Source organism: Sceloporus undulatus, chromosome 2 (assembly GCF_019175285.1).
Source record: "Sceloporus undulatus isolate JIND9_A2432 ecotype Alabama chromosome 2, SceUnd_v1.1, whole genome shotgun sequence".
Classification (NCBI taxonomy): Eukaryota; Metazoa; Chordata; class Lepidosauria; order Squamata; family Phrynosomatidae; genus Sceloporus; species Sceloporus undulatus.
In genome coordinates this window covers 66698817-66726490 of record NC_056523.1, presented here as the reverse complement: position 1 = coordinate 66726490, position 27674 = coordinate 66698817, and positions in this window count along the sequence as shown.

The following is a 27674-nucleotide window of genomic DNA, read 5'->3' as shown; positions in this document are numbered from 1 at the left end:
AAGGCACAAAGGACTGCCTGTGATCTTGCAAATGCTATGCCTGCTTGAAAGTGGGAAATATAGTTTTCAAAGGCACAAAGGACTGCCTGTGATCTTGCAAATGCTATGCCTGCTTGGAAGTGGGACATGTAGTTTTCAAAGGCACAAAGGACCGCCTGTGATCTTACAAATGCTATGCCTGCTTGGAAGTGGGAAATGTAGTTTTCAAAGGCACAAAGGACTGCCTGTGATCTTGCAAATGCTATGCCTGCTTGGAAGTGGGAAATATAGTTTTCAAAGGCACAAAGGACTGCAAGTGATCTTGCAAATGCTATGCCTGCTTGGGAGTGGGAAATGTTCTTGTAGAATTGGGGGGGGGGGGGGGTTTGGCCCGAAAGAGAAGTACATTTCAGCCTTCTGTCTAGGAATAATGCCAAAATGTCCTCCATTTTGAGCATGCCTAAGAAACATGCATTTATATTAACATTTTTTAAAAATTATCAATTTTTTCATGTGTCCTCCATTTTTTAAAAAACGTGTCCTAAATTTGAAAATGTGGCCCTACATTTGTCCTACATTTGTCCCAGTTTGGAGGTCCTGCCTTATGGCAACCCTACTCAGAACCCATGTCCCTGTTCTGTGCAGCTTTACTCATGAGTAAAGCCTCTTGGAGCAGGGAAGGAGAGAGCCCCTTTAGCCTTGCCCCTGAGGAAAAGTCAGGACAAAGCGTCCCTCCTCATGGAAGCCCTGCCCCTTCCGCTTTTGGCCCCATTCCCTCTGCTTCTGGCCCGGCCCCACCACACTGAGTGACGCTAAATGTAAGTATGCCACTGGCTCCAGGTGGCTTGACACATACATTCTGAACTACTGCCATATCAGCTATAGTAGTAAATTTAATAATAAAACTGGTCTGAAACACACTCAGAAATAATCCAGTTTGAGATTGCTTAAATTGCCTTGGATCAGTGCTAGGGAATTCTGGGAGCTGTAATTTTGTGAGACATTTAGCTTTCTCTGTCAGAGAGCTCTGGTACCACAATAAACTACAGTTCCCAGGATTCCCTAGCACTGAGCCAGGGCAATTAAAGCCATCTCAAACTAGATTATTTCTGCAGTGTGTTTTGGACCACACTTTATGTGTCATAAGACCAAAAATATTCTTCATATTTCTTTAATACATGATACACAGCACTGCCTTGTGCGGCCTGAAGGCCTCCTTCTCTGGACCTCTCCTAAACACCTAACATCAATTCCCAGATGCTGGAGGAGAGGTTTTAGCATCCGATTGAGAAGGAAAGCAAGTGGACCGGGGATTTTCAGGCCAGGAGAGGCCAGAGATTGGCCAGGCCATCAAGCTGCCCCCCCCCACCACTGAACTGATTCCTGAAACAGAGGCAAACATAGTGGGAACCACGTTTTTTCAGAACCGGTTTCAAGAATTGGTTCAGTAAACAGATTTTCTGGTAAGTGGGAGCTGGCCCAGTGAGTTCTTTAACCCATGTTTTAGTTCCAAGATATTCTAAAATTCTTACTATCAGTAAGTGTCCTTTCTCTCATTCAAATGGTTCATGAATGGAATTGTCTCTGCTACAAACCATCCAAAAAATGAAAGGGGGAGGTTGCAAATACATATCATATCTTAGCATATCTTGGCACCCTTGAAACTAAGAAGGAAAAAGACTTTTCCAGCATAAGCTTTTGTGAACACGGTTCACTTCAGCAGATCTTAGCAAGAGTCCATGTAACTTCCAATTTCAATCTGTGTTCTTGGTTATATGATTAAATTATATGTGTCCCTTTGGCCTATTGAATGTCCATTTGGTCACATGAATGTTACTTTTAAAAATGCCTTGTTGGTTCTGTTTCTGTCATTAGCCATGCACAGGGTTGCCATCCCTGAGGACCTCCAAACCGGGAAAATGTAGGACAAGGTTTAAAAATGTAGGACCTTTTTTTAAAAAAAAATTCCTGGCCAGGAAATTAAAAAAAAAAGGTCCTACATTTTAAAACCTCATCCTCCTTCCCAGCTTGGGAGGAAGCCTTGGCCTCCTCTCAGGCCGGGAAGGGGCGCAGGGGCTGCCCATCATTGCAGCCATCGCCGCGGTGGCAAGCAGCCTCCTCCTCCTCCCAGGCCCCGGCGAGGCCTTGGAGGACTCCACGATCACGGAGCCGCCTCCAGGGCCTCGCTGGGGGGGGGAATCCCAGGGGCAGGGCCAAACTGGGGCGGGACCATGTGGACCCGCCCCAAACCGGGAAAGTCCCGCCCCCAGGTGGGATATGGCAGCCCTAGCCATGCACATTCTTAATAGGAAATACAGCCCATCATTCAGGCTTAGAAAATATCAATTCAATTCAGAAACAGGAAAATCTGATTGACTCCACCTCCTCCTCCTCTGCCCACTCTGCACACATACACAAAATCAGCTTCAGCTTTAGAATTGGCTCTCAGCATCAGAAAATTTCTAATGTTGGTTTTGAAAGGTATTAATATGTAGCTTTCTGTGGCAGTCATAGCTAAAATGCAGAAGCAATGAGCACCCTGTGTGGATATGTAATTGCTACCTTATGTGGTCCCCAAGGACTTGATTTCAGCAGAGCAGTCATGTGTGTTGCAGTCCATTTGTAAGCCCTTGAAACTGCATTATGCATTATGCATCATAAATTTGCCGCGTGTTGTATAAATTCACACTGTAACCCCAGAAGACCAGTTGAGTGTAAAGGCATTCCAGATGGGAATTTCAATGCTAAATTTCATGTCATATTATTTAACAGGTTATCTTTCATCCCTCATTTGCTTGCCATCTGTCATTCTTTCCGTTTTTCAGCAAGATCGCCTGGGTCATGTGTGTGCTCCTGGAAGCACGCAAAAATGAAAAAGGAATACCAGCCTTGTTCATAACATGCTGTAATTAAAAATAAAGATTTGAAATGATATTCATCTGAAATGTTTTTAGTTACTACGCATTTTGATCAAGGACATCTTAGGAGAAGGACAAACAAAATGCAATATATAAATCAATAATACTGTGAATATTTAAATTATATTTCATGCATATTGTTTTTAAAATGTCCTTACACTAAATTGCCTAAGGGCAATTTATCAATTAATCATTAAAGTGAATAGAGAGCAAGCTATAAAAATAAAGTATTTTACATCAGATTATTGCTTCAAGATAAAGGAAATTCATTTTACCATGTAGCTCAAAAGCACCCTGTCACACATCTCCTTTCTGAAGCAAATGAATGTACTGGGAGTTCAATACATGTCACTCTGTGACAGGAATATTTGCTTTTACCTTGAGAAGCAAGGCTGGCCCCCTCTCTGCTTGCCTTTCGTTGGCAAGCACAAATTGTTTTATTCAGGCAGGCTTTTAATGTGTGACAGGGACGTAGCTGGGGAGGGGGTTCTTAGGGTCCGTACCCCCCCTTCTGTTAGATAAAATAAATGGTGTGTGCTGCTGCGCCGCCTCACCCAAGCCCCATTATAATGGTGGCACTTAGTCTGGACCCCCCCCCCCCACTTCCCAAAATCCTGGCTACATCCCTGTGTGTGATCATGGAATGGCTTTTATATGGGGTGTTTGGTATATGGAGTGGGTTTTGTGGTTTTATTGTGGTTTTAATGTTTGTAATTTTATATTGTTTTTAGCTGATGTTTTTAATTGTTTTATTGTAATATGTTTGTCAGAATTTTTATTTGTTAGCCACCTTTCTGGGAGATAGACTGCTTAGAAATCGAATAAATAAATAAACAAATAAATCTGATTCATTTACATAAATGTTATCACACTAGGGTCAAATATTTTCAATAGGACTGGATATGTTTTTCTATTAAATTATTTTATATATTTGGGTATTTTATAGGCCTGATTTGTATTTTTTTTACTATTTTCCAGGCAGGGTCAACCCTTAGGCAAAATTAGGCAGCTGTCTCTGGCAATTATTTTGGATATCATGAGGTAGAAATGTAAATCCTGAACTATTTCATTCTTGAATGCAAAGACAAAAAACAAAACAAAATATTAATCACTAACAGAGAAAATGAAATTTCTCCATAGCATTTTCCTCATATTTCAATGTCCCAAAGTGCTCCAGCAGAATTACTTTGCATAGAAAAACATGTGAGGTTTTTTTTTTGTGCAATTCCCTCCCCTCATCTGTTTTTGAGAGTTTTAAATAGAGCTTGGATGGTCATCTTAATAGTGATGTAGTTGTAATAATAATAATAATTGATTTCTACAGAACACTTCATCAGGCTGTATGGTAAAACTGTATTTATGGAATCTGTATTCTATTAATCTTAAAATGCAAATGGTAAAAAAAAAAACATACATAATGAGTTCCAGTGTGTGTATATGCCTTCAATTGAACCTTTGGTGACCCCATGATTTCATAGGGTTTTCCCAGGCAAGTAATACTCAGAGGTGGTCTGACATTGCCTTCCTGTGTAATATAGCCTGCAGCACCTGACATATCCTGCCAGTCTTTCTTCCAAGTACTAACCAGGACTAACCCTGCTCAACATCCAAGATTAGGCAGGATCTGGTGCCTTTAGGTATTTAGGCCTCAGTGCAACCCTACAATAGAAAAAAGACTACACAATGTGAAGTCGAAGGCTTTCATGGCCAGCATCCATAGTTTTTTGTGGGTTTTTTGGGCTATGTGGCCATGTTCTAGAACATGGTCACATAGCCCCCCAAAACACCCACAAAAAACCTATAGACTCTACACACTTGATGGTAGGGATCAAGCCTTACTTTTTGAAACTGTAGAATCTAGCTTACTGGATCTCACTTGTTGAGCAAGGTGGACAGATCAGCAGTAGAAAGACACTAAACACTAAACAATTCTTGCTTTTGAAAGGCTAGACATTTTGTGTTGAAAAGGGTTGGTGGAAGCTGAGTTTGGTGTGTTTGTGGAGAGAGACAATATTTTGACTGGCTATATAAAGGCATTGCCCAAATGTGATAACCTATATGTCAGTTTGGTTTAACTGTTAACAGGAAAGGTCCTACAACAGATGGGCTAATCCATAGTGCAATAGCAGAGCATTTCCTAAAGGATTTACTTGCCCTTTACAGTACATTGGGGTTTGGTTCCAGGACCATCTCTGGATACCAAAATCAGTGGATGCTCTGGTATCATTATATACAATGGCATAGTGAATGGCTGAACCTATGAAAAAGGAATCTGTGGATATGGAGGGCTGACTGTATAGTGAAATGCAAGAAACTTCCCAGTGTTGGAGGTAACATGCCAGAGGCAAAAGGAAAAGATCAGCTATAGCATATGCAAAGATAGTGGAATATTCTCAGTCAGGGACGTTTTGACTGTTACATGTTTGGGATTTGTGCCTCCAGTTCTCTGATCACCTGACACATTATGCATTTGATTCATACTTGATTTACAGAGCTCTGAAAATCCTGCCTCTCAATCCCCATAAATCTTAATACCTGCTACTACTTATTAAAGGGATAAAGATTTTTTTAAAAAATCAGTGAACAAACTTGGCTTACATTAATTAGTCAACTTGGGCACAATGAGGTTGTAGCTGGAGGTGAATTGATATCTCTAAGGTTTCTAGATTTGGAGCTGTGTAGCCTCTCACATTTGTTTCATCAGCCTTTGGTTCACTGTATGAGGCTATCAACAATCATCCATCTATTTTCATGTTTCCAACAATAATGCCATCCTATTTCCAGCTATTTAAATATAACATTCATTACTACAGCAGAAATAGTTAATGAACATGAAAATCACAAGCACCTTTTTTCTTTGTAGAGAAATGACTTGGAATAACTATCCACATGATCAGAAGGTATATTCTCCCCCCCCCCCCCCACGAAGCATTAATATCTATGTCAAGAAAAGGAACATGTGAAATCTCATATGCTTTCTTTAAAGCAACTTGGCTTTTCCAGGTAGCATCTGATCTACAGACAATGGATGGATACAAGAAGATGGAAGATAACTCCACTTCTGTAATGGGGCTTTCTTGGATGCTTCTTCTATCCCTCCTCTACTCCACCCCCAAACTCCTGAGAATTTAATAGCAATAATAAGAGCGCCACTGGAAGCAGAAGAATCACAGAGCCAAGGATCGAGGGGACCAGATTGTTAATGGGAAACAGAACTACATAACATGGGAGAAATGTAACCAGAACAAAAGGTTAGGCCTCTTTCCTCCCACTACCCATGCTGAACTTCAAAGAAATTAAGAGCATACGAGGCCATTTGGCAGCTGGAGTTTTTCAAGAAGCGCCAACTCTCAGCAACCTCACATTTACTACAAGTGCTCCAAGAGCACTAGAGAAACAGCATCCCACCACTAAACACAACAACATCCCAATCATCTCTCCTTCAGGAACTAATTCAAAGCCCTTTAAAGATAATAGAAATAAACAGGTTGGCATTACTGTAAAAGCATCCTTTCATTACCTTAGTGGTTCAAGCCCAGCACCACTCCATAGCAAAACCACTCCACAGAAAGCAACGAACAGATTTTCATTACAAATGGAATGTGCTTCTATTATTTTCTTCAATGGTAGGTTCAAGTATGTGCTATACCAACAATGGGGAACTGGGAATAAGTGGCTTTCCCAATGTTCCTAGCTGCTCTCCCTGCTCCTCCTCCATGTCCTCTGCTAGTAGTATTACCACTTCTCCCTATGTTTCTCCCCCTCTCCCCCTTCTCATATCTGGCAGTACTCAATAAAGATATATCACTTTACCAGACTTGTGGTATGACCTCAATGTCACCTGGAAGAACAAATAAGAGTAGTATACACATAACACATTTCAAGTTGAGAAGAAGACAAAACTCAAAAGAAACCACTTCGTAGAACAAATGAGACATTCACATGCATCATTAATGTTTCTTTAAAATTTCATATTGTTTGCAGATCTGCTACAAAAGGACTTGAAATAATTTCACTCACTGTGAAGAGGTAATTGCCAATTTGCAATAAAGGCCTTGTACCCAAGGTGTTCCTTTGGACCAGGCATAACATCTGTTCAAATAAATACAAGTTCAACTGTGAAGCCTATTGGGTGGCTTTGGAGATGACTTGGAGGACAAAATTGGGGGAATACTTATCAAATTTGCAGATGACACCAAATTAGGAGGAGTAGCTAATACTCCAGAGGACAGGATCAAGATTCAAAATGCCCTGAAGAGACTAGAAAACTGAGCCAAAGCTAACAAAATGAAATTCAACACGGAGAAATGTAAGGTACTGCACCTAGGGCGGAAAAATGAAAAGCACAGATATAGGATGGGGGACACCTGGCTGAAAGAAACTACGTGTGAAAGGGATCTAGGAGTCCAAGCAGACCACAAGTTGAACATGAGTCAACAGTGTGATGTGGCAGCTAACAAGGCCAATGCGATTTTAGGCTGCATCAATAGAAGTATAGTGTCTAGATCAAGGGAAGTAATAGTGCCACTGTATTCTGCTTTGGTCAGGCCCCACCTGGAATACTGTGTCCGGTTCTGGGCACCACAATTCAAAAAGGACATTGAGAAACTGGAGCATGTCTAAAGGAGAGTGACTAAAATGGTGAAAGGTCTAGAAACCATGCCCTACAAGGAACGACTCAGGGAGCTGGGTATGTTTAGCCTGGAGAAGAGAAGGTTAAGAGGTGATATGATAGCCCTGTTTAAATATTTTAAGGGATGTCATATTGAGGAGGGAGCAAGCTTGTTTTCTGCTGCTCCAGAGACTAGGACCCGGAGCAATGGATGCAAGCTGTAGGAAAAGAGATTCCACCTCAACATTAGGAGGAACTTCCTGACAGTAAGGGCTGTTCGACAGTGGAACAAACTCCTTCAAAGTGTAGTGGAGTCTCCTTCCTTAGAGGTCTTCAAACAGAGGCTGGATGGCCATCTGTCGGGGATGCTTTGATGGAGAGTTCCTGCATGGCAGGGGGTTGGACTGGATGTCCCTTGTGGTCTCTTCCAACTCTACGTTTCTATGATTCTATGATTAAGCCACTGTTTCAGCTAGCCCAACCCCACTGTAGTTCACAGATTGATTGTAAGGATAATGACAGTCAATTGAAGTGAAACAAGTATATTTGCTAACCAGAATGTCCACTTTATTTAGCTAGCTGATGACTATTGAATAAGCAAAAAAAAAAAAAAAAAAAAAAAAAAGTTAAATTACAATGTACACACACAACACAAAAGGTGGAACAAAATTACTGTCTATAAAAGTAAAATAGAATACATATGACTTCAAAGACACAAACTGTCTTTTCTCGTGAGTCATGTCTTCCCAAGCTATGTCCAAAATACAAATGCTAAAAATGTTTCTATGATCATGTGTTATATATTCAGGAAATACACAAATCTATACTGTAGCTCTACTAATCTAGAAAGAATGGGAGTTGATGTATTTCAGGACCCCCAGTATTGATTGGGAGGCATAGAAATAGTAGTCTAACTCATTTGAAGGGGGCAAAGTTGGGAGGGCTCCTTTATGATGTGATTTGTTTTAAAGAACTGCAGTGTTACAATGAACTGAGATTATTTTTTCCATTGTTTTCTTCATGTTTGCATTTATTCTGAGAGACAGGAAACATTGCTTTGGAAGCATCTGAAGGAGGAAAACTTTTGCATGTAACTCTGATAAAAGAAGATATAGCACATTCTGAAAACCTGGCAAGTGTATGCATATTTTTAATACACACACACACACACACACACACAATATTTCCCCACAATCACTGTGAAGCAATTTTCTGAAGTAAATTATAGCAGTCTGCAACTTAACTCTCAAATGTGACCTATTATAATATCTTGAAAGATATAACAGCATGGGGCTGCTCTTGTTTCTTAATATCTGCTATAAATACATTGCTGCTATTTCCTTTTATTATTACATGACATCAACTTGAAGTAAAGATGCAGTTTTGTTTTCCGGCTACAGTCAGTCAAGTAATAGCTGAAGCAACCATATTTTAATTTAAGGGACGAAATTGGTTTGAGAAGTACTTTCCTACCTTCCTACATTTTACACATGAAAACAAGGTCATTCTTCTAACACTGTTGTAATCAAACCAAGCATCACTAACCCCAGTGCAATCTCATTACATACAGCCAGTTGACAGTATTCAGTTACTCTTGTTATAACCCTGACTTTTAAAAATCAGACTGGTACTGGTTCTTTTGGTTATGGATTCTTGGTTTTTAAAACTAGGTAAACTGGAAAATAACATATTTGTCCAATAGGCTGTGACCAATAACTGCAAATGAGCTTCCTTGAAATGGAAAGTGGAAGCCTGAGCACTGCAAGGCAGCCTGAGTCTTCGTGTGTTTATCAGCTGTGCTAAAAACATACATGCATAGAAAGATATAAAGGAATCCAGTAGCACCTTAGAGATCCTTAATTGGGAAGAAGACATTTCTAGCAGAAAGTTTATGATTGAAACTACTTCTCAGTTAGTTTCAAAGGTGCTTCTAAATTACTTTATGCCTTTTTTTGCTAAAATACTGTAAAGAGTTTATTGTATGCTATTTAAAGTGACTTATCCTATTTGCATTTAATTTTGAAGTCAGATCTTATTGCACACACCAGGAGCTGGGTGAGTGCAACTTGACTACAGCCGGGTCCCAGGTATCCGGCATCTTTTCAAAACTGGCAGTCTGCTGTTTTTGAAAAGATGCTGAATAAGCACGGCTGGGGTCCAAGATGCAGCCAGGTTGCACTCACCTGGCGCCTGGCACATGCAATAAGATCCGGCTTCAAAAGTAAATACGAATGGGGTATGTCACTTTAAACAGCATATGAGAAACTCCTAGTACAGCTATCTCTTTGAATACATTCATAGATTCATGATAAATGTTGGATGTCTTCTTGAAGGCCACTTAATCCAATTCTCAGTTCATTACAGAAAATCCAGAACTAGCACATACTCAAAAGAAAATTGCCAATTAGATCCAAATACGTAACTGGATCCACTGTCAAACTTCTGTTATTGTTAAAATGCTTTTCTTGACATTCAGTTAAAATCCACCCTGCTGTAATCTAAACTCATTGGTCTGAATCGAGTAGTTGGGCTCCTTAGATTCAACTGGACTAGATCTTTACACTTCTAAGTTAAGCATGTAAATTTCATTGATTCAATGTGTTTACTCTAATTGAGACTAACAATTAGATTCATGATTAAATTCAGTCCCATCTTCTGGGACAGCAGCGATCATATTGTTTAAGAGCCACTGAAAGTTAATAAAAGTTTACAGAAGTAAGATTAAGAGTATTTCAGCTTCTTTCCCAACAGTTTTTATCCCTAAAACATCTACCAAGTTTGGGAGCATGTCATTTTTTTGCTCTCTCTTTCTCTGTATGCAGTCTCACTGAATTAAGGTATCACAGCTGGAGACCTTACTTTTCCAAAGGTCTGCAATATGCAATCTGAAGAAAATTATAGGGTAAGAAGTCCCAACTGAATGTTTTTCTGTTCCTTTTACTAGCTTCCAAAGAGGAACACCACTGGAAGTAAGTGGAATTTAAAATAGAAAATGACTTTCTTTTTTTCATGACATTATGGCTTTGTAGACAGTTTTAAAAACCAGGCTGACATACAATACAAAAAACCCTCCCAGTTTCACCTGTCATATGGGCTTCTTTGAGGGGTTGCCTAGTTCCCCAACTAGCTGCGCTTTCTTCTGTTGAATCATATCAGCCTTTCCACTTTTGAAGCACCTCACTGCTACAGTTCAGTATCATTTCTGCTGGCTGACAGAGCCACTAAGAGCAGGTTTATATCCTGCTGAAAATTCTTTTTTAGGTCCACTAGCTAGATTTGTCAGATTTTTGAAACAGTAATACAAGACCATACCTCTCTCTTGACAGGCCACCGCAAGACTGGTATTGTACACGAGACAGACCTATATAAAGCCCACCAAGAAGAACTGTTTAAGAAGAGGGTCTCTTGTGAGAGTTCCAGATTCCCTCAAGATTATAGATCTTTCATGTCCTGGAAAATTTGGTTAACGATAAGACAATGGATATTTTTTTAAAATAAGAGTGGAATCCAATTATTGAATATGTGAGAAAGAATTGGGGAGAAATAGTACAGTGGTTCCTCCACATTCATTGGGATTAGAGACACAGAACCCATATGAAAGTGAAACAAAACACAAAAAACTTACTTTAAACCTGAGAGAACGCCTCTCTAAGAATCTCTATGGGCAACTTCCAGCAGACATTGACCATGGAATTACACTGGAAAACCAACAAATACCTAGAGAATTGTTTTCTTTAGGAATTTCTAGGACTTCCTTTGTGACTTTATGGTCAACATCTGGCAGAAGTGCTCTGGAAGACATAAAGATTACTAGACACAACATATTAATCAAACCCACAATTAATCTGAGATTTCCTGCATGGCAGGGGGTTGGACTGGATGGCCCTTGTGGTCTCTTCCAACTCTACGATTCTATGATTCTATGGCGTGTTACAGACGGCCCAGAAGGGGTCATCTCGCGCCGCCGCCGGTTGCAGCATCCGGGAACCGCAGCAGCCAAATGGCGCGGTTCCCGGACGCTGCCAAGAAGGAGCGCGAAAATCGCACTCCTTCTTGCTCCCCGGAAGAGACGCCGTGAGGCGCTAGTCACGCATTCACGACGTCATTTCCGGGGCGCGACGTGCAGACGCAGAGCGTCCGTTACGTCAAAATAGCGGCAGCCATGTGGAACGACCGCCACCATTTGTTATGGACTCAGTCCATGCTAGGGTTAGGGGCGTCTGGAAGAGACGCCCCTTTCTCACCCTAGCACGGACTGTGTCTGTCCTAGGGTGCCCATTTATAACGGGCCTATGATTCTAATAAAATCTGCAAAAATCAAAACCAAAATGTGGAATCCCAACCATAGTTTTAGAATTTGAAGAACAGTAGTTATAAGTAGAAAGCTTTTTAAATGGGCCCAGTGCTATTCAACATCTTTATTAATGACTTAGATGACAGAACTGGGGGCATACTTATCAAATTTGCAGATGACACCAAATTAGGAGGAGTAGCTAACACCCCAGAGGACAAGATCAAAATTCAAAATGACCTTAAGAGCTGGGCCAAAGCTAACAAAATGAATTTCAAGACAGAGAAATGTAAGGTACTGCACTTAGGGCGGAAAAATGAAATGCACAGATATAGGATGAGTGACTCCTGGCTGAACGAGACTACATATGAAAGGGATTTGGGAGTCCAAGTAGACCACAAACTGAACATGAGTCAACAGTGTGAAGCGGCAGCTAACAAAGCCAATGTGATTTTTGGCTGCATCAGTAGAAGTATAGTGTCTAGATCAAGGGAATTAATAGTGCCACTCTATTCTGTTTTGGTCAAGCCCCACCTGGAATACTGTGCCCAGTTCTGGCCACCACAACTCAAAAAGGACATTGAGAAACTGGAGCACGTCCAAAGGCAGGCAACTAAAATGGTGAAGGGTCTGGAAACCATGCTCTATGAGGAGAGACTTAGGGAGCTGGGGATGTTTAGCCTGGAGAAGAGAAGGTTAAGAGGTAATATGATAGCCCTGTTTAAATATTTGAAGTGATGTCATACTGAGGAGGGAACAAGCTTATTTTCTGCTGCTCCGGAGACTAGGACCCGGAACAATGGATGCAAGCTCCAGGAAAAGAGATTCCACCTCAACATTAGAAGGAACTTCCTGACAGTAAGGACTGTTCGACAGCTGAACAAACTCCCTCGGACAGGGACGTAGCCAAGGGGGGGTTCTTGGGGTCCGGACCCCCCCTTCCGTTAGAAAAATGAATGGTGTGTGCTGCTGCGCTGCTGCACCCAAGCCCCATTATAATGGTGGCACTTAATGTGGACCCCCCCTTCCTAAAATCCTGGCTACGTCCATGCCTCAGAGTGTAGTGGAGTCTCCTTCCTTGGAAGTCTTTAAACAGAGGCTGGATCGACATCTGTCAGGGATGCTTTGACTGAGATTTCCTGCATGGCAGGGTTTCAGACTAGATGGCCCTTGTGGTCTCTTCCAACTCTATGATTCTATGATCTAAATTATTAATATTTTAACAAGGAGTTTGAAATATTTTATATTTGACTTAGAGGACGTAGAACTATTAATCAATTATAAGTATTAACTGACAAGTTGGAAATCTTGTATATTCCCCTTGTCTATGTTATTTAGCTTGTCTAGTAGCTGTTTGTAGCTAGTAGTTTAGGTTAGTTTGTATTGAGTTTACAATTTATCTTTATATGTTGTTTTATATTATGGCAATTTTGTGTCAATAAATAATAATAACAACAACAATAATAAAATAAATTACAGTGGTACCCCGGGATACGAAATACCCAGGTTACGAAATTTCCGGGATACGAAAAAATCCCATAGGAAATAATTGTTCCGGGTTACAAATGTTTTTTCGGGTTACGAAAAAAATTTTGGTGCTTTTTTCGGCTTTTTCGCACGAAATCGCGGCTTTTCCCCATTAGCGCCTATGGCATTTCGGCTTGCGAATGCTTTTCGGGTTACGAAAGCAGCGGCGGAACGAATTAATTTCGTAACCCGAGGGAGCACTGTATACATTTTTCAGGACCTGGAAGCCTCACCAGATGTCCTCCATCCAACACATGGGGTAGGTTTTATATCCCAGAAGATATTGATATCCCTCATGCCCCAGACAGTCAGCATGGCATAGTGGTTTGAATGTTGGACTATGACTCTGGAGACCAAGGTTCGATTCCTTGCTTGGCCGTGAAACCCACTGGGTGGCCTTGAGCAAGTCACATGCTCTCAGCTTCCTCTGAACAATCTTGTCAAGAAAACCCCATGATAGTTTTTCCTTAGGGTCACCATAAGTTCAAAATGACCTGAAGGCACACAACAACAATAACAACAACAACAATTACCACTATTCGCTCTGAGATAGTCCCTCCTGATTCTTCTTCTGCTCTTAATCTTCTATCGCCTTCGCCTAACAAATTTTCTGTCTTTCCTCCTGCCTCTTTGGATGAACTTTCTACACTTCTGAACTTTTCCAAACCTGCAACCTGTCCTCTTGATCCAATTCCTACTCGTCTTCTAATCTCTATAGCTCCCTCCTTTCTGCCCTCGCTTCTCCATATCTTCAATCTCTCTCTCTCTCTCTACAGGCTCCTTCCCGTCGGACTTCAAACATGCTCTCATTTCCCCAATTCTGAAAAAAAACTTCTCTTGACCCCTCCTCTTTGTCTAGCTATCGTCCGACTCTTCTCCCCTTTCTTTCTAAGGTTTTAGAACGGGTTGTATATTCGCACTGTCTTAAGTTTCTTGAAACCAACTCCATCCTTGATCCCTTTCAGTCTGGTTTCCGCCCAAGGCATTCCACAGAGACAACTCTCACTAAGATCTCGAATGACCTTTTACAGGCCAAGGCTAATGGCCTTTACTCTGTTCTCATCCTTCTCGATTTGTCTTCAGCCTTTGACACTGTTGATCACTGTCTCCTAATTGACATACTCTCTGACCTTGGGTTCTCAGACTCTGTTCTCGACTGGTTTAGATCTTAATTGTCTGGTAGATCTTTTGCAGTGGTTGCAGGGAGTCAGACTTCTTCTCCTGTTCCCTTATCTGTTGGAGTTCCCCAGGGCTCTGTTCTGGGTCCCCTTCTGTTTTCTCTCTACACACTGTCCTTAGGAAAACTCATCAGCTCTTTTGGTTTTTCCTACCATCTGTATGCTGATGACACCCAGCTGTATCTTTCCGCCCCTGACCTTTCTCCAAGGCTTGAACAGCAAGTCTCGTCTTGCCTTACAGCTGTCTCACAGTGGATGCGCCATCGGCATTTGAAGCTCAACATGTCAAAGATGGAGCTTCTTGTCTTTCTTCCTAAGCCCACCCTTCAACACTCCTTTTCTGTCTCTGTGGACAACATTTCTATTCAACCAGTCCAGATTAAATTTACAAGATTAAAACTAATGTCATATAAAATACACTGAATAAAACAATATACCATTATCAATACAATGTATTGACTAAATTGTCATTTAAAATACATATCAGGTAATCCTGAAAGATATCATTCATGAAGTGCTGGAACACTCCGGGGTCATTACAGAAACCGAAAGGCATAACTGTATACTCATAGGGCCCATAGTGGGTCTCTGTTCCATTTGTCCCCCTCCTGGATATGCACCAGGTTATACCGTCTCTTCATCTCCAGTTTTGTACAGTTAACCACCCAGTGTAGCCATTCAAGGAGGTGAAGGATGAGTAGCATTGGGTAATTGTAGATTGTGACCTGGTTCCGGGCTCAAAAGTAATTACAGGGACGCAGTTCTCCACATTTCTTCCAGACAAAGAGCACAGGGGCTGCTGCTGGAGAGGTGGAGGGGTGGATTATTATTATTATTATTATTATGAAACTTTATTTGTAGAGCGCTGTAATTGTACATTATATTTCTTTTCCATAAATTCTCACAGGGCTGCCTACTCAGGTTCTGACAATGCATAGATCTGCCTACTTGGATCTGGGCAATGGATTCCAAGTCAATCGGGCAATCATAGGGCCAATGGTGGGGGGGGGGGGGTTTACATCTTTTAGGTCAAACGTATCTTTGAAGTCCTTGTACTTGGCAGGCAGGAGCACAGGCCTGGTTGAATCAGGCACTGGGATGGCACAGGCATACAGGGACCAACAGAGAAACTGGTTGTTCTGAGGAGATTACCTCCCCTCTGGACCAGATCATCTGAGGATCATGCAGGGATAGCCAGTCCATGCCCAGGATGAGTGGAAATTGTGGGATGGAAGCCAGATAGAAGTGGAGGTGTTGCCTGTGTCCTTCAATTTCTAGGGTTAGGAGTTCAGACTGTCTCACCATAGTCCAGATACCAAGGGCCAATTAGCAATGTCTCCACAATTACTGCAGAGAGCAGGGGCCTTCCCTGAATTTGTTGGCAACAGACAAAGTCTTCATCCAGGAAGTTACTAGTTACTTCATGGTTCCAGGACACTCCACCTGGGCTAATTCATCCATGATGATGCTGGGCCTTCTTCAAACTGGTCCATCAATGCTGGCTCATTCCATTGAAGATCCTGGCTCACTAGACAGAAAGTACTGGCATAAGATGCCACTATCTCTCTGCCTTGGTGCAGGCAACAAATCCAATGGTTGGCTGTAGCTGCCTTCTGAGGGTCTTCGTACACCAACCACATCTCTGCCTTGAATGCAGTATGGTCTGCCAGGAATGGAATGCCCTCCACAAGGTATGGGGTTGCCCATTTAGCAGCAGGACCCATGATGAGACTGACTACAAAGCTCAATTTCAGACTGCCTTGCGGAAAATCTTTGGGGCATTGCTGCATATAGAACATTCACACTAGGCTAGGAAAGCAGGGAACTCCTCCGGAGCTCCTTTGAATTTTTCAGGAGGAGGAACAGGACACTTACGTGTAGGTGCAACTGAGGCTGGAGGTGAATGGGTTGTAGCTGAGCCTGCAAAGGAATCACAGCAGCAGTGAGTTGATTCACTTGCTTTCGAAGAACCTGGCTCTCTTGAAGCACAGCCTCCATGGTGAAGCAATTTTATGGGTTGGAATCATGCTGCTTTCCAGTAATCCAGATATAAGGGAATAAGCAGAAGTCAATGTCAATCAGTCCAAAGCCAGGATCCTATTCACAGTTCATGGAAGCAATGTCAAGAAACCATCCAGGGTCATAAATCTTGTAGTCAGGTCTCAGAGTAAATGTAAGCTTATGGAAGAGAAACAGTTGTTTCCAACAATGGGCTGGGGGCAAGCCCATGCCTTATAAAGCCCACTGACTTAGCCCCACCCTCCTTGCCAACTGTATATCAGAAGGTCTCCTGGCTATGTCCACGAAGCATTTCACTTTGCCTGTGGGGAAGGGCTGGCTCTGCTCAACTCTCCTACATCGTCTTTCTTCCTGTGGAGCTATCACTTCTACCTCCCCGTCTGGTGAATCACTCAAGTGGCAGTCAGACAGGGCTGGAGAAGGGCCAGGCTGTGGTAAGACATCTGCAGAGTCCAAACTTTCAGGGATGGGAATGTGGGGTGGATCTGCTTCATCTTGAGAAGCAAAACTCTCAAGCGAGGTGTGTGTGTGTGAGGGGTGGGGGTGACATCTACAAGCACCCGTTTTTGTTTTTTTGAACCTCCATAGAACAATGTTGAGATCATATTTTGCTCTACCCAGACACATTCCCTTCACTTTTAGGAGATAGCTCCAACTTAGAAAGAGGTTAAATAGAGACACAGAGAAAGAGTCTCTCTCTGAGACATGCTTTCCTGCTCTGATCACCAGTCATCCAGACTCCTCTTCACATTTGAGGATTAGAAAATCCATGTGTGTGTTTTAGTCTAGAATTTAGCTCCATCTCTCTTAGATTGGTCAGGGGTAGAGTTTTCATTTCCCCTGCCACCCTTCCCACGCTTCTTTTACTTTGAGAAACAGTTTACATTGAGTATAGACTCTTTCTATTGGTTTTTGCTGCTATCTTTTTCGGTCTTTTTATAAAGAAATAATTTGTTTTGCTGTAAAGTCGGCTCATCTTCAACCTGATTTCTTCCCTTCTATTTCATTTTTACCTGGAGTCACTTTGGTTAATTGTCCATTTTTAAAACCTTTAGCCTAGAGGAGCACTGCTCTTAACAAATTCTCTTCATCATGCTCTCTGTAGGTGGATCTCTGAGTTCTGTCTTGTTTTTAAAGGAGATTCCACATGGCCAAACGTACACATTCCAGGGCTAGAACTTTGGTATTTCAGAATTCAGCATCATCTAGGTCAGGCCCATGCAAGCAAGAAACATTGATTTTACTGGTTTATTCAAGTGTCTGCCTCTTTAGTACTTTGTGCTAAAATTGGTTGGTCCTAAAACTTACCTGCTGTTCAGATGCCACACTTCTATTCCCATTTGACATCCTCTTTTGTTGATAGTTGTTCCATAGCACTTCAGCCACTTGAGCCACTTGAGTCTCAGTTTTGAATAGAAAATTGGAATTAATAATAATAATAATAACCCACATTACTTCCATTCTTTCCTCCATCCCCAGATGTACATCTGATTAAATAATATTTTGAATATTTTAACTTAAATGCTCTCAATGTAAAGCCAAAACCAGTGAGAGAGGGTGTGCATCAAGCCAGTATTAATTGTTTTAAGAATCTGAGCTGTAAAAATATGATGGAACACTATGAATACTTATGCTATTCAAATAGCCATAATGATCTCATTAATTTATTTGTTTTAGGCTGATTTGAGTGCAGTTCATTATGGCTAAGAGCCATTCATTTGAATGTCCAATTGAGTTTGCTTTTCAAATCTAAAATTGTTATTCCAGTATCTGCTCCATCCAACTTTTACAGGTACATAATATCTGGGTCAGCTGCACCCAGAGTAAGATTCACCATGTAGAGATTATTCTCCATCTTTTATAAAGTCCTGAGTTGAGCTCCATGCAGGAAAACCCAGAAAACCAGTTCTGATGTCTGGATCCTTTTCTCACATATGCCAGATCATGACAAATAATAGTATCTGCTCTGGTAACTTCGAGACTGGATTTCTGCAATGTGCTCTACATGGGGCAACCCTTATACCAAACTCGGAAGCTGCAAATGGTGCAGAACATGGCAGCCCGGCTGGTTACTGGCGCTCCCAGAACCAGCCATATAACACCGGTTTTAAAAGATCTCCATTGGCTGCCCATTCGCTTCCGAGCTCAATATAAGGTGTTGGTAATTACCTATAAAGCCCTAAATGGCTTGGGCCCAGGATACCTAAAGGACCGCCTCTCCCCGTACATTCCGCCTCGCACCCTCAAAACGTCTGGGCAGCAGCTACTGAAGGTGCCTGGGGCTAGGTTAGTCTCCACTACTCGGAAGACGTTTTCCATAGCTGCCCCAGCCCTTTGGAATGCGCTGCCCACAGAGCTCCGCTCGTCTACGACCCTGGCCCAATTTAGGAAGGATCTTAAAACCTTCCTATTCCAACAGGCATTCCCCGAATAAATATCCTGTGGACCTCCCTCCTCTTCCGTGGCCAAGAGGTTGGGCTATGGGGGCTTTTTGCTGTTGGGTTGATTTATTGTGTATTTTAATTTGTGTATTGTGTATTTTAATCTGATTGTATTTTAACCTGCTGTGAGCCGCCCTGATCGTAGGAAGGGCGGCATACAAATAAAATTTTATTATATTATATTAATAAACAAAAACCATCCCAGATCCCAGATAGTGTATGGGGGGGGGGGGAGAGAGAGAGAGAGAGAGAGAGAACCTATTCTTAGATACTGTCATTGCATCAGTGTTCTACATCCTGGGCAATAATTTGGGGGGTAAGTAAGCCTTGGTGTGATTACTCAGACCCCATCCACTGTCTCTACCCCTCTTCCTCTCTTTTCTTTGTTTCTTCCCAGATGCAACCAACCATGGCCCAAAACACATGGGCCAAATCAAGTGGCTTCTGGACACTTTGAGAGCATGGTGTTTACATGACACACGTCCCCAAAACAGCAGGAAGTCACTCTGAGGCTGTGCTAAGGCAGCAAGAGCCAGACCTTTTATGAACAGATTAAAACCACTCTTGCTGGTGGCTGCTTGGAACTGCAGCAGCGGCCTGCTTTAGAAGCAGGCCGTGCAGTTCCTGCAGTCCTGGTGCGATTGGGGCTGGAGTAGCCAGAGGCTGCTTCTTCTAGGCCAGGGGTAGGCAACCTGCGGCCCGCGGGCCGGATGCAGCCCAGCAAGGCCTTGGGACTGGCCCCAGCCCAGTCCTGCTGCCGATTGCCGCCGGGGCCTTTGGCCTCTCGCACGAGGGAGCATGGTGGGGGCAACTGTCTATAGAAGCCTCAGAAACATGCATTTATCTTAACATTTTTTAAAAAAAACAGTAAATTTTTTCGCGTGCCCCCATTTTAAAAAAAGTGTCCTCCATTTGAAAATGTTGTCCTACATCAGTCCTGGTTTATTTATTTATTTTTAAAATATTTAATTATTTATTTTTTGTTGGCTCCCCCCCCCCAGTTGTCTGAGGGACAGCAACACGGCCCCCGGCTCAAAAAGGTGCCTTCCCTTGTTCTAGGCTGTGTGCTTTGGCCTTGTGTCTTTTACAATGGAATTGGGCTATCAAATTATTTCCAACCATTAAGAAAAAAAAACCATTATGACAAAAGCAAGCCAATAGTATCTGTTCACCCACCCACCCATCCCATTCAGTGAATTTCTGTCTTGTTTTTGGACTTGCATGGAAATGTATAACCTAAATGTCCCCCACAAAATATCCACAAAATGCCTATTTGCTGAGCTCTAAAAACCGAGGCAAAACCCATATAGAGCTAGTTTCTACCAGCTCCTCTAACCAAGGATCTTATCGAACACATTTTCCCTGTGTTATGGACATGGGAAGGGGACACTTGGGGCCACACGAGTCTGAGAAAAATGCATTTTAATGCACCCAAAAGTGTCCTCAGAATGGCCCTATTCCATCACCTGGTGCCAAGAGGTTCCCATTCAGTGCTGAGGTGCGTCATTTGGCTTGAACGGAAGACTTCTGACCAAGCCAAAGGACGCACCTCAACACTGGATGAGAACAGCTTGGTGCCGGGCGATGGAATGGAGCCATTTGAGGTGCAGTAAAATGCATTTTTTCTCAGACTCATGCATCCCCGAGCGTCCCCTTCTCATGCTCATAACAGGGGGGAAATGTGTCCAATAAGGTACCAAGTCAGTGAGTCAACAGAAGCTCTGTCTCCTCAAACTTTATGCTCATGGAACACACATGGTACAAAACAAAGAAAAGCACCCACATAAGCTTCCAAATGGCAAAGCCAATAATCAATACAGACCCTCAGAACATAGCACATCTTCTTCTCTGTCCTCAGTGACTGGATGACCAGAGAGAAGGGAGCATGTCCTTACATGAGCTCTGTTGAGAAAGCAAATTCACTAGGCTTCTCACTCCATCAGCTGTCACCTGTCAACAGTCAATCCATCAGGCTGGACCAGAGAGATTTAAGACTATAGAGCTGGGTCTATAGCTCTGGCTCTGCTGAGAGATCAGCAATTTTCGTTTGTCCTCTCTTTGAACAGTTTCTGCTCCATCTGGTCATTATACACAACATTATAATGAAAAACTAGCTAGTTTTCTTGCTTCTTTTCCCTCCCATCCCCATTTCTTTTTCTGTAGTGTCTTTTAGATTGTAAGCCTGAGGGAAAGAACTGTCTTATTATTGATCTTTGAAAGCCACTCTGGGAGCCTTATGTGGCTGAAGAGCAGAATAAACATTATTTAAATGAATAAATAAAAGACATGTAACCTCTATCTAATTTTATCACAATTACAGAGTATTTGTGGTACAGAGAGGAAGTATAAGTATTCTGACATTAATAGGAAAACCATATATTTCCTGATTTTTTTTTAAAAAAAATTCTATAAAGCTTTTTAAAGTAGTATAATTTATCTATTTTATTACTTAGGAAGTGGCAAGACGAACTTCAATAGTGACCTATATTCATCCCTAGTTTTTAATCACAAGGAAATTAATAACAAAATAAATAGTACCTTATCTCTTGGGATCCCAAAATCATTTTAAAAATGTATAATCAGGCCAAATACTTCCTTTCATTATATCTTACCACCTACCAAATTAAAAGTTATGCTAAAACCCCAAGTGACTTTTTGCTTTATGCTACTGCAGTACAACTGTGTTTAAGCAATGAAATAGGGGGTAAAAACAGAAAGAAGAAAAATATGGGCACAGATTAGGAAAGGATTGAAAATATTATGGCTGTGGAATTTCATTTAATTTGCAATGTGATCAGATGGACAGGTCTTGAGTCCTTTCTCTCAGGGTTTGTCCAGTAATGCTGCCGGGCACCCTGTGCATCAAGATGAATGTGTTCCAATGTCCCCAGTGGTAAGTTCTAGATGACCAAAATATGGGCACTGTGACACATGTTTTGGTGACCTTGAGATTAAATTACTGTAATCTGCTCTAGGTAGGGCTGCCTTTGGAAATACCAGCTGCTCCAGAATGTGGCAACCAGTTTATTAATGTAATCTAGTCCTACCCACTGCACACGACATTTGAGTTTAGAATAGAGCTTGTAAAAGTTATTTTCTATGACAACTCCTAGACTCCACCCCCAGGCAGGTATCTAACCACAGTGAGAGACAAGACAGAAGACATGAAGCTTAAATGAGGGAATAATCCAATGAAATTTATTCAAGTTATTAAGGAAATATTCAGGAAAGCTAGGAAAGAAAGGAGGAGGCAGGGAGAGTTAATGATGAAATACAATATTGATTGAAACAAGGAATAAAAGGAGAACTGAACTGAATGAAAATGAATCAGAAAAATAGGAATCAGAGAAATGTAAATTAGAAAAAAAAGATATTTTGATAGTGATGCAGTTCTTCACAAGTTTCTTTTGAAGTTACCAGGGAGTAATTTCAGCAATTTTCTATAGTTTTTTGTGGGTTTTTCAGGCTATGTGGCCATGTTCTAGCAGAGTTTCTTTCTGTCGTTTCGCCAGCATCTGTGGCTGGCATCTTCAGCAATTTTCTTCCTGCTGTAAGAAAGGGCTGGAACAGGCCAGCATAAAAAGCCAGCTTCCAGCCAGATTGGGGGTGTGGCATGGCGTGCAGATGATGCACACCTCCAAGATGTCCAAAAGCCGGCTTCAAGCTGCCCGGCCATTTACAAGGGGGCTGGCTTCCGGGCACTCTAGTGACGTGGCATTTATATGCTGCATGCTGCTGGAGCACCTTAAAGTTGGCTTCCCCCTGTGGTGGAGCAGAAAAGCTGGCTTTTTGTTAGTGCAAAAAGGAGCGGCTGTTTGATGCCCTTTTTTTGGCCAGCAAAAAGGCAGATTGGATCTGTGACGTACAGCTGCAACGGCCCCAATCTGGCTTTGTCAGGAGAAGCTTGAAGTCACCCCTTCAGGGCAGCCTGTTTTGCCCCAAAGTCTTTGAAAACCACACAGTTTTTGAAAGCCATTTGCAGTTCAGCTATTTGCAGAAATATTTTTTGAGTGCAAAATAAAATTTGACACAAATAGTAACACCTGGTGGGCAGTGATTAAATGCCTGTACTGCAGCCACTCACTCAAAACCACAAGGTTGCGAGTTCAAGACCAGGAAAAGGGCTCAAGCTTGACTTAGGCTTGCATCCTTCCGGAGAGGTAGCAAAAATGAGTACCCAGACTGTTGGGGGCAAATTAGCTTACAGTTGTAAACCACTTAATAAATAATAAATAATAATACTGCTTAGGCGGTATGAAGCGGTATATAAATGAAGCTTGTTTGTTTGTTTGTTTTGTTTGTTTGTTTGTTAACACCAGAACAGATAATGCTGTTTTCTATGCAAATCAACAATGTGTGAATTTTTCGCAGAATAAATTTATTTATTTATTTATTTATTTATTTGTATCCTGCTCTTTTCCCAGGACTGGGACTCAGAGCAGCTTCACAGCATTAAAAACAGTACAATTAAAAACATAAAAAATTAAATTAAATTTAAAAATAATAACAATAACAATAAGAAGAAGTACATTAAAAGGAATTAAATTATTACAGTATTAAAACAGATAGTTATTAAAAGAATACAACATATTTTAAAATCATAAAAACTATAAATGAGAGGGGGAAAACTGTAACAAATTATTTAAATTATTAACTGTAACAAATTAAATCTCCAATTACAGCATTCTCCATGCATAAAACAAAATGTTCTACATGAAAAATAATGCAGAAATGTGCAGAAAATGCTGTTTTCTGAACAGAAAATGTTTTGAATGCAAATCAACCATGTGCATAATTTACACAAAATAAATCTCCAACTACAGCATGTTCTGCAAACAGCATTTTATACACAGGGATTAATATTTCTGCACTGAAATGTTATTTTCCCACACAGAAACTCTGACCACATCTCTCCTGTGTTGGCATCCCTTCACTGGCTCCCACTCCCTTTCCGCATTCAGTATAAGCTCCTGCTGTCAACGTTTAAAGCCCTCCATGGGCTGGCTCCTCCTTACTTATCAGACCTTATTTCCTCTCACCTTCCCACTCGGGCCCTCCGTTCTGGTAGTCAAGGTCTGCTGTCCCAGCCCAGGATTTCCTCTGCCCCATCTCGGATTCGCCCCTTTTCACTTGCTGCCCCTCACTCCTGGAACCTTCTTCCCCCACAAGCAAGAGCCATCACTTCCTTAACCAGCTTCAAAACGGAGCTGAAGACCATCCTGTTCAGAGAAGCGTTCCCAGGCATTGCATAATTGTCACTTGCTATTTGATGTTCTTTTGTTGTCTGTTTTATTGAATCATTTCCTGTATTGCTATGTATTTTATATGTATTATCTTACTAGAAAGGCCCCTTCTCCTCCACCACTCCCTTCTCCTTCTGTGTCAAGTCTTTTTAGATTGTAAGCCTGAGGGCAGGGAAACGTCCAATTAAAAAGATTGTATGTACAGCGCTGTGTAAATTTACAGCGCTTTATAAATAAAGGTTAATAATAATAATAATATGTTTACTGTATAAAACAAACACATACATTGAAAAATAGGGGAATAGTTGTAAAATGGGATCAATGGAATACACACACACAAGAACTGAATTTATTTATTTATTTTTCCTAAATAAAGGAGAAGGGATTGACTGCCTAAATAAGTCTGCACAAACAAAGAGAAAATTAATTTAAATTCAAATTAATACTTTGTTTTTTCTAACTGTGGAGATGAGTTGATAGATTTAGTGTCTAGATTCTATACAATGAATACATGCAGACACAAATAACAGAGAGACTGAAAAACTAACATCAACAAATAAAGTTTTAATTATGAATTATTTTTTCCTTGATTAAAAAATGAAGAGGAATTGAAACTTTTTGAAGAAAAGCAAAAAAGGCTTTGGTTAACATATGAGAAAAGAAAATAATCTAATGCTGAACAAAGATAATTTGAATCCTCACATCCCATAATGTATATTTGAAAGCTTATTTATTGCTGCATCCTAGAATGGTTCTGCAGCTGCAAGGAAGAATGAAATGATTGCATATTTATTTATTTATTTATTTATTTTATTTTATTTCTATAGCATTGTAGATTTGCACAGCGCTGTACATAAAAACAATAAATATAAAAGAGTAAATCTGCCTATGATGTACAATCTAAGAAATAATAGGCTAATACATATAAAATACATAGCAATACAGGAAATGGTTCAATAAAACAGGCAACAAAAAGAACATCAAATAGCAAATGCTAATCACACAATGCCTGGGAATGCTTCTCTGAAGAGGATGGTCTTCAACTCCGTTTTGAAGCTGGTTAAAGAAGTGATGGCCCTTGCTCACAGGGGAAGAAGGTTTCAGGAGTGAGGCAGGGATGTAGCGAGGGGGTCCTTGGGGTCCAGACCCCCCTTCCATTAGAAAAATGAATGGTGTGTGCTACTGCGCTGCCGCACCCAAGCCCCATTATAATGGTGGCACTTAGTCTGGACCCCCTCCTTCCTAAAATCCTAGCTACGTCCCTGAGTGAGGGGCAGCAAGTGAAAAGGGGTGAATCCGAGATGGGGCAGAGGAAATCCTGGGCTGGGATAGCCAACCTTGACTACCAGAACGGAGGACCCGAGTGGGAAGGTGAGGAGAAAGAAGGTCTGATAAATAAGGGAGGCAGCCCATGGAGGGCTTTAAACATCGACAGCATGAGCTTGTACTGAATATGGAAAGGGAGGGGGAGCCAGTGAAGGGATGGCAACAAAGGAGAGATATGGTCAGAGCGGTGGGCAGATGTAATAATGCGTGCAGCTGAATGCTGGACAGAAATTAAAGGATGGAGGTGAGCAAGAGGAAGCCCAGCCAGGAGGACATTACAGTAATCAAGTCGTGAGACCACTAGGGCATGGACCAGAATCTTGGCAGTAGAGGTGGAGAGATATGGTCAGATTTTGGCAATATTGTATAAAAAGAATCTACAAGCCTTGGCTGTGGTCTGGATCTGAGGGGTACATGACAGAAAAGAGTCAAAGATAAAACCAAGACTACGGGCTTGCTCAGGGGTCAGCAACCTACGGCCCGCAGGCCAGATCTGGCCCGGCGAGGCCTTGGGACCGGCCCCAGCCCAGTCCTGCCGCTGATTGCTGCCCCCTGCCGCAGCTTCCGCGCCGCTCCGGGCGCCATTTTAAGTTTGGCCCCCCAGTTGTCTGAGGGACAGCAACCCGGCCCCCGGCTCAAAAAGGTTGCCTACCCCTGGCTTGCTGGTCTGGTTGAATAGAATTGTCCATTTATTAAAGTCAACCTCTTCTCCCAAAGCAACTGGAAAGCTTTTTGCAAAACCATGTCCTAAGTTAAGAAAGTAGATCTGTCAGTCACTCAAATGATAAGAAAGAATCTGATCATAGAATAAATAAGAATAGAAGCTAGTTCATGTAGCAATACAGAAAACTCCAAAAAAATTTGTACATAAATACCCCATGTTTCCTGAATGACACAACAAATGTAAAGTACATAGGATTCTTATGCAGTCTTTAAAAATGCATTTCTATGACTGTAACTAAAATTTATTTAGTACAGAAGTCCTTTTTTCTGGATTATCATCTTTTTAATTTTAAAATTTTTATTTATTCATTTAAGTCTGACAATATAAATTTTAATCAAAATGAAGATAATATACAGTACATTCAAAGACTACATTAAAAAAGACAAAAGATAAAAAAACAGAGGAAGAGGAAAAGAAAAAAAAACCCTATAACACGTTTAACTTTTTTAATGTACAGAAATCCTCCTGAACAAAATGCTCCTTGTTTTCAGAGGAAGAATTATTACAGTTTATGGAAGGTTTTTGAATCTTCTATCAAATACTTGGGCATCTATTTCTTACTGACTATAGTGTGCCGCTAGGTGACACAGATCTCTCTCACAAAATGAAATATTACCATACTAGATTTCAATTCTGCAAGTAGCCACACATTTCTTTTGTATCTTATTGGCAGAAAGGAGTAGGCTGGTATTATTCTCTCTGGAACATATATGCTTTCTTGGGAAGGGTCGAGGAGCATCATGTATATCGTCTTAGATAGATCCTGAACAATTTGGGGAATCACACATTAATCTTCAGGAGCTATAACATAAATGATATTAACTTTATAGTATCCACATTGACAAAGTGTTGTGGTATCACAAAAGGACAAGTCCTTAGAATGGAATAAAATCCCAAATCCACAGAACATTGATACTTTTATTATTTGGCCAACCAAAATGGACAAAATACACGATGGAAGCTTTTGAAGTTCCACTGACATCAGGTGAAGATGTTAAGAATCATACAGAATTATAAAATGACGATGTTAGTCACAAGCTTGCATTTTCTCAAAATGATGTTGGTGTGTTGTTCTTTGGAGGGATATCCATGCAAACAGGTCCCTCTTCCTTCTGGCCATGTGGCAGTGGGAACAAAGCATTCTGAAGTCCTGGAGATAAAATTTAATTCCATTAGTGATGCAAAAAAACAAAAAACAAAAAACTTCTTCTGAGATTCCTGATGTCTCCATCCTTTCCAAGGTCACAGCTACTTTTGATAGGCAGAAAACAATGATTTATTTATTTATTTATTTATTTATTTATTTATTTATTTATTTATAGAGAAGTCTCCATGGTTTTGCATTGGGAAAATTTCATGTGTTGTTTTGGTAAAACATGTCAAATGTAGTCCTAATTTTAAAAAAAATAAAATAAA